The sequence below is a fragment of the Diuraphis noxia genome, unplaced genomic scaffold (genome assembly GCF_037042655.1).
Source record: "Diuraphis noxia isolate RWA-SAM2 unplaced genomic scaffold, SU_Dnox_SAM2 contig0001, whole genome shotgun sequence".
Classification (NCBI taxonomy): Eukaryota; Metazoa; Arthropoda; class Insecta; order Hemiptera; family Aphididae; genus Diuraphis; species Diuraphis noxia.
The window spans coordinates 27087537-27095235 of NW_028301711.1; the positions used below are offsets into that span (position 1 = coordinate 27087537).

The window sequence follows — 7699 nt, forward strand, 5'->3', positions numbered from 1 at the left end:
ACTTACCTCCTTTCCATCTACCTAACTTTACCAAAAACTTAAATAAGATAATCATGAAACAAAATGTACCACACGATAACGTAGATACGATTGAAATACCCAGAAAATTCAATGACTTAAAACTTCATGCTAAATCACTTTCAGTTTTAAATAGAGAAATAGAAAATCTTTTAAGAGATAATGCTAAAGAAAAAAACAACAAATATTCACTCTACCGGAATTACAGCATTAATAATAATAACAATAGTGGTAATAATATATAAAATAATTAGATATGTAAAAAATAGGGGTAAAAAAACTAATAGCAAAACCAAGGATAAAGTCAATGTAGTATATCACGTGGATAAGAATAAAATACAAAAAGATAACAATATAACAGTTGAAGAAATTGTCGAAACTTAAATATATTACGTGATAATTGATAAACAAAAAATTATAGTAAAAATCAGTGCAACTTGGTACCGGTTTATAATTAACTAAATTATGTAATAGGTACTTATACATTTATATATATATATATATTAATTTTTTTTTCTCTTTATAATGTTAACATAAAAGTCGAGTTTCAGATATAGCAGATGTCAAACACCAATTTAGCTGGGATAATCAACCTAAAAGAACCAACAATATTCAAATTATTTATGGATTAAGGTTATTGTATTAAATTATAATTTTTTTTTTTTAATGTTCATTTTTGAGTACTATATAGATAGTACTATAGAGATTAGAAATTACAAAACTAATTAAATTTGATAATGTATACATATGTAGATTAGGTTTATATGTATAAAAATGTAAAAAAAAAAAACATGGAAAATCACGAAAAACTTCACCATGTTCAGTCATTTTTTTTTTAAATTTTTTTTAAGGGAGGGAGTAATGTAACAATTATAATATGTTACATGATACCTAAATATATATATATGTACTACACGTCTACACACTTAACATTATGTACGATGAACTGCTGACCCAGGGTCGGATTAAAGGGGGGGCAGAGGGGGCATCTGCCCCCGGGCGCAAGATTTTAAAGGCGCAAAGTTTTGAAATATTGTAGATTTAGAGTGAAAAAACTATTAGCGATTACGACAGTGTACACGGCGCGCAAACTCACATAAGCGTTTCCACAAATTTACCGATATCTGAATTACAAGTAATAACTAGTTCCAGTGTCCAGGTAATAATAATAATTATTTAACGTCTATATAATCCTCAAAAAATCTACTTCGGAGAACAGAACGGCGTGAATTACAGATAATCAACAAAAGTTCTAGTCAGACAGTTAAACTCGTAAACAACTAAACAAGTCAACAACTCCGATTTATGGGTAATTCATTATTATTGTAAGCCGTTCTGTGCTAATATTTTTTTTCAATGTTTGTACAGTTGAACATCTTGACATTTTTTTGAATAAGATATTTTTTCAAGTTGAGGCACATAATTTGGGTATTGATTTCACTTCTTTAATAAGCTCCAAATTCTATTTTTTCAACCGTGGCCCTTTTTGGCACAGAACTATGAGATTGATTTCACATCTTTATTAACACCAAAGTTTTATCTTTTCTCCCAATCTCTTCAACTTACGCACAGAAAGCCTTTTTTAATGTCCATTTTGAGTACTATATTTTTATATCATCAGAAATACTTATATTGTCGATTATTGCTATTAAATAGGAATATTATTAAATTATAAAAAAAATAATAATAATAAAACATAATCATATTTATAATACGTAAAACCAACACTATTTGTATAAATAAAAAGTATAATTTGCCTCTGGCGGGGTAGAAATACTCGCAAGCAAATACTTATAATACACAAATAGTCTACACATGGTTAAAAAGAAATATGGTTCTAGAAAGTTTTGAAAAGCATCCAATTAAAATAAATTGTTAATGGTCATAATTGACAATATAAGAAAGTTAATTAAAGTTATAGAGATTAGAAATTACAAAACCAATTAAATTTGGTAATGTATACATATGTAGATTAGGTTTATATGTATATAAAAGTAAAAAAAAACATGGAAAATCACGAAAAACTTCACCATGTTCAGTAATTTTTTTTTTTTTTTTTTTAAGGGAGGGAGTAATGTAACAATTATAATATGTTACATGATACCTAAATATATATATATGTACTACACGTCTACACACTTAACATTATGTACGATGAACTGCTGACCAATACAATAATATTAACACACACTCATAACTGTAAGACCTATGGTCAATACACACCATGGATGAAGTAAGGGAGTTCACTGTGTACCTTAGACCTCAACACTCAACAAACATCGAACTCCGTATAACTACGATATAGTCAGATAGTTGGATAGAATATAATTTATATATAGCTTGTGAGTATTATTATTTGTAAGTGTTTAATCTATAATAAAACTTAATGATAACTGAAACGGAATCCTAGTTATTTAAATATATTTAAGATCCTGTTATATATATATCTACCCCTGGCTACGGTAATTATATCTATAGAGTCCTACGACTCTCACTGGATATCTTATATTTAACTGGTCGTTCCCCCGACCACGTTACAGTATCATATAATAGAATATATTATTATACCTAGTCTGTTATATTTTATAGGTTATAGTACCTATAATCCCCGGTATAATCTTAAACTTAAACATGAAATATGAAGTTTCATAACTATATTACCATGAATTTTATTTTAATATTTTATCTTATTATATCCATAATTTTTTTCCTTAAGATTATATTAATTTAATTTTAATATAACTTATAGGTTAATTGAATTTATGTATTATAATTCCGTAGTTTGTACCTTTTAATTTGTAAATAGTATATAATATGTATAATGTATATAATTAGTTATTGTTGTAATATATAATATATTAACAACATTTTTTTTCGGAATGTGGACTTTAATAACATTATATGAACCACCAAATGACCATGAGACAACAGAGTTAATACCAAATGGATGGTTGATTAACAATAAATACTGTTGGTATCCATTATCATTTCGACTATCCACTATAAAAAGCCTTGCTAAATCTGAATCATCACCAGTTTTTGAGGAATGGGACAAATGTAAGATTGACATTCTTGAATATAATATTGGTAAGCTATTATACAATATATTCCGTAATATAGAATAATAATATACTAATTATAAATAAGATATTTAAAGAATTTAGTTTGTAATAATAAGTTGCTATTATATTTCAGATAGTTATGACTTATGAGTATGGTTTTAAGCTAATGCTCAGAGCAGCTAAAAATAAGCCATTATATTCTGAATGTGAAAAAAATAAAGGCCGAGGAAAAAGAATTAAAAAAAAGTCTAAATTTATGGAATTAGTCATGATATAATAAACTAGGTATTATTTTAACAGTCGTATTTATGTTTTTTGTTGCGCAAATATGGCACTGGTCTTCCGCCAATTTTCATTGGTTTAAATATTATCATAGTATCAAGCTTTTTTTAGCGGGATTCTGGGGTTTGGAATTTAATCATGATAAAACTATTATCATATTAAAAATATTAAATTTTTGATATTTTGATTTAATAAATGCAAAATATTAAGTACTTCTGCTGTTTAATATTTACCAGTCTAAAATCATTATTTATAATGCTGGTTTGTATTTTCGAACGCTGTATGAGCGGCAGCAAGAAAAAAAATATAGTTAAGGACCAAAATGTACACTTAGATAGGTTCCCTAAAAATATAGACTTGAGAAATAAGTGGATAAGTCAAATATCACAGGGTTCATCTATAAAAAATGTAGATTTTGAAAAAGCTTTGTATAATAGAGGACCAGGTAAGTATAAAATTTGCATCTACCAGTAAAAGTAGTCGAATGCTTAGTGAGAACACGTACTTTTATTAGATTGAATTATTTAAATAAAATTATCCTTTCAGCAACTATAACACAAAAAAACGAAAATTCAAGAAAAATAAAAAAGTTTCAATAAACAAAAGTTCTAAAATATCTATAATAATATATAATACTTACCTACTTCTTTGTTTTCTTCTCTATATGATTAAATATTGTTCTGTTATTAAAAATAGGTACACACCTAGGTACATAAGTAATTATTCGTAAGTATGAGCACTTAAATTTTTGATTATTAACTTATATTATAGCTATAGATTCCACAACGAATTTTAATATTTGAAAGTAAGTAAAATGTAAGTAGTAAAGTAAGTACTAAAGTAAACGGTTACGATTTTACGAAAATTAAATATATCAGTGAATCAGTTATCACTTATCACAATAATCTAAACAACCAATGAGAAATAGCGAAAGTCCAGCGCCATGTTTCCGTTAGCAATAATATTAGTTGGTAGAAGAGGGGGTATGCCGTATGCGTATGCGTATCCAGCGCTACGGTAGTGGCGCGAAGCTAAGTAAAAAAAAAGCGAAGCGGTCACTACCGTAGTATATTACACGAGCCAGAGTTTGCCCATTGAATGTGTGTAAATTTGCCCGTTTTCTTTAGCCAGGGCTACAGACCTAACGAATGAACGGATTGGTCTGTTTGTGGTATCAATAGATCGGGCATGATTTGTAGATTATACCTTTGTCATTTTCGAAAAAATTGGTTGAATAATAACGAATATATTAGCAAAAAAATCAAGTATTTTTGAAGCAAAAAGATATTGTGCTTGACCGTTTTTAGTTATTACGTTTCACGCAGCAGCGCACGAGACCGTATTACCCCCTCTATTCCGTATACATTTTCGTCGCGGTCGTACACTGGGCAGCGGTTGCGACTTGCGGACTTGCGGTTCCCGCCGTTGCCCGCGTCTTTGCTTATCGTATTCGTAATTTCTGTTATCGACATTCATCATGAAAAAATAAAAAAAATTTTAATTAAAATTATTTTGTCATGACATTCATATTTTTGGCGACGTTCGATGTAGATGCGTATAGCCGCCGCCGCGCCGGTAGAAAAACTACGTTTTATTTGTCATCTTATTTTATTTGTTGTAATTGTAGTAGGCCATACTACCAGCTATACTAATATATTATCTATTTATATTATAATTTGTGATTCTTTATTTATAAAATGGTTTCTAAAACATATAAACAGAAGTTACGAAAAAGGAGAAATTATTGAGAAAAAAAAAACGACAAATACAATGTGTATGGATGAATGTTTAATAAAGATAATAGATAAATGGCTACGATGTAATTACACTGCAATACATTTTGAACCATGGCCTCAAGGGGGTAAAAATGTACATTAACTTAGCATTTATTTATGATATCACATATTTATAATGCTGAAGTCTTATAGATGACTAGTGTTTTTTTACTTAGCAATTTTTTACACGGAGTCGACGAAGTGTTTTTGTTGGGATCATATAATCTGTGATCATACCTAGTTTATTATATCATGGAATTAGTTAAAGAGATTAGTCCTTTGAGCTCTGATGATGATGACAACGATGATTGTGATCAAGAATTAAATAAACGGAAGAAGATAGATCAGAATCAGATATTGTCTGATGAGTATCCTACTTTCCCAACAAATAAGCAAACTGCAACAAGTAATAATATTAGAAAATAATTAAATTCATTTATATGTTATATTAAAAAAATTATTTAATAAAGGTATGTACAATGATAATGAACAAGTTCCACAATATTGAGAATTGCAAACAAGAAACCTACTAGATTACAAAGGTAAATTAGTAGTTTTATGGATGAATAATTACACATGTAAATATGTTTATGTAATGTAAAAACATATAACCATTATTGTTACAATAAACTTATTAATTGATTTTATAATATTTGTTATAGATCAAATTCAACAAAATCTGCAAAAGATTCCAACATAAATGACAGCTGTAATCAATATTTATGAAGTTTTATATTTTATACTTTTAATTTTTAATAATAATTAATTTTTATTATACAATTATATGATAACCATGTAGGTATTCAATTTGATTTTTTTTTTTTTTTAATTCTTTTTTATTTATTATAATACTTATTATAAGGTTTATTATTATTATATCTAATATCTTTTGCATTATAATCTAAAGTTTAGATGAGTTTTTATATAAGTAAAATTAATTATATTTATATTTATATTCTTTTATTAAGTATATACTTTTTATAATTATATAAAGTAATTTTTTAATTTTATATTATTAATATATAGGTATATGTATATTTATTTTGTAATTGGGCTATTAAAGCTATAAATAATTAATATAATATTCATTTGGTGATATTAATTAATACATAATTATAATAATATATCAATTAAACGATAAAATAATAAATAAAGTATTATTATTATTATTATAAATTGTATAGATTTTTTTACAAGTATTCTATAAAAGTAATCAGATAAAAATATGGACAAAATATAAACATTTTAAACCATTTTTAAAAATAATCTTATAAATCATGCTGAAACATTTAAAAAATATTATTTTGGTATAAAAAAAAAACCCAAAATACATTTTTAAAATATTTAAAAATCATGTTTAAAATGTTTTCCTAATATTTTTAAAACATTATTTTGTAATCCGAAAAAAATATTTTTAAAACATTTAATATGAAATCTAAAGCTGGCCATTAAAACATTTTAAAAATGAATTTTTAATGTTGGAAAAATATATTTGAAATATTATTTACAACATATAAAAAATATTTTTATGCTGCCTGGGTATTAATAATATTATATTGTAGTATGAAGCGTATACACACGTTACTTGCGTTTCACCTTGCAGGTTATATAATATAAATATAATATACACACACACACGCGCGCGCGCGCGCTCGTGCATTATAACTTCCGCCGCAATTAATTTTTCATTACCCTGCAGCGGCGGCGCGTGCGGCCGCTGTTGTCGGTTGACGCGTGTCGTCCTCGTTTAATAATATCGTATCTCCATCGCGGTATGTATAAAATATATAAATACTTAATGACGTAAATATATATATATATATATACGCGTTTATATTATAAAATGTACATATAAATTATTCCGTTAGCCGACGCCGCATTTGGCGATACGTCGCGTGCGGCGTGCCGTCCGCCACCACTGTCGATGGATGCTTTTGGTCGTCGTCATCAAAAGTCTGATTGCTGGGTAGTTTACCACTACCAACATAGCACACGCACGCCGACACTCTCACGCGAAACGTCACCGAGAATTCCCACAAGAATGCGTACGCCAACGGTCTCGTCCACCCATTGTACCTACACGTTTGTCCGACATTGCGATGACGTCCAACTTCCGTACGCTTGAGAGTCTCAAACGCCCCTCCGCCATCTGCTCGGTGGTCCGAATAAACAGCTCAGAGATTAGGGTCGGAAGACCAATTTTATATAGTTAAAAGTAGCATCAGCATGCATTTCTATTCCTCCGTTCAAAACTACTTCATTAATGATCTCTGGTCAAGTAAATATTATATGGCATTTACCATGATCGTCAACTATGCTCTCTTGGAAAAATGGATGATCGTTGCATTTAAATAAATTCTGATTTTCATCCAACATTTTTCCAAGTGCATTTAACGTTACTGGTAATGCTGGAACATTATTGCGTCTTGCACAACGCATTGATGGTTTGGCTGTTGGCCAAGGATAAAGAATGGCGGCATTTGGATTTCAAGATATATATTATATATTTTATTAAAATATATATTTTTTGTAAATGGGGATAATAATATTCAGGTACCAGTA

General features: G+C 28.3%; 1 long non-coding RNA gene across 1 annotated transcript; it reads left to right on the forward strand.

The window, feature by feature from the left end:
• The first annotated feature begins 5321 nt into the window (after nt 1-5321).
• Nucleotides 5322-5936, forward strand: LOC149060427 (uncharacterized). The gene is made up of 3 exons (XR_016189958.1): nt 5322-5543; nt 5608-5679; nt 5800-5936. It is a non-coding gene; the product is annotated as an uncharacterized LOC149060427 (long non-coding RNA).
• The last annotated feature ends 1763 nt before the right edge of the window (nt 5937-7699 follow it).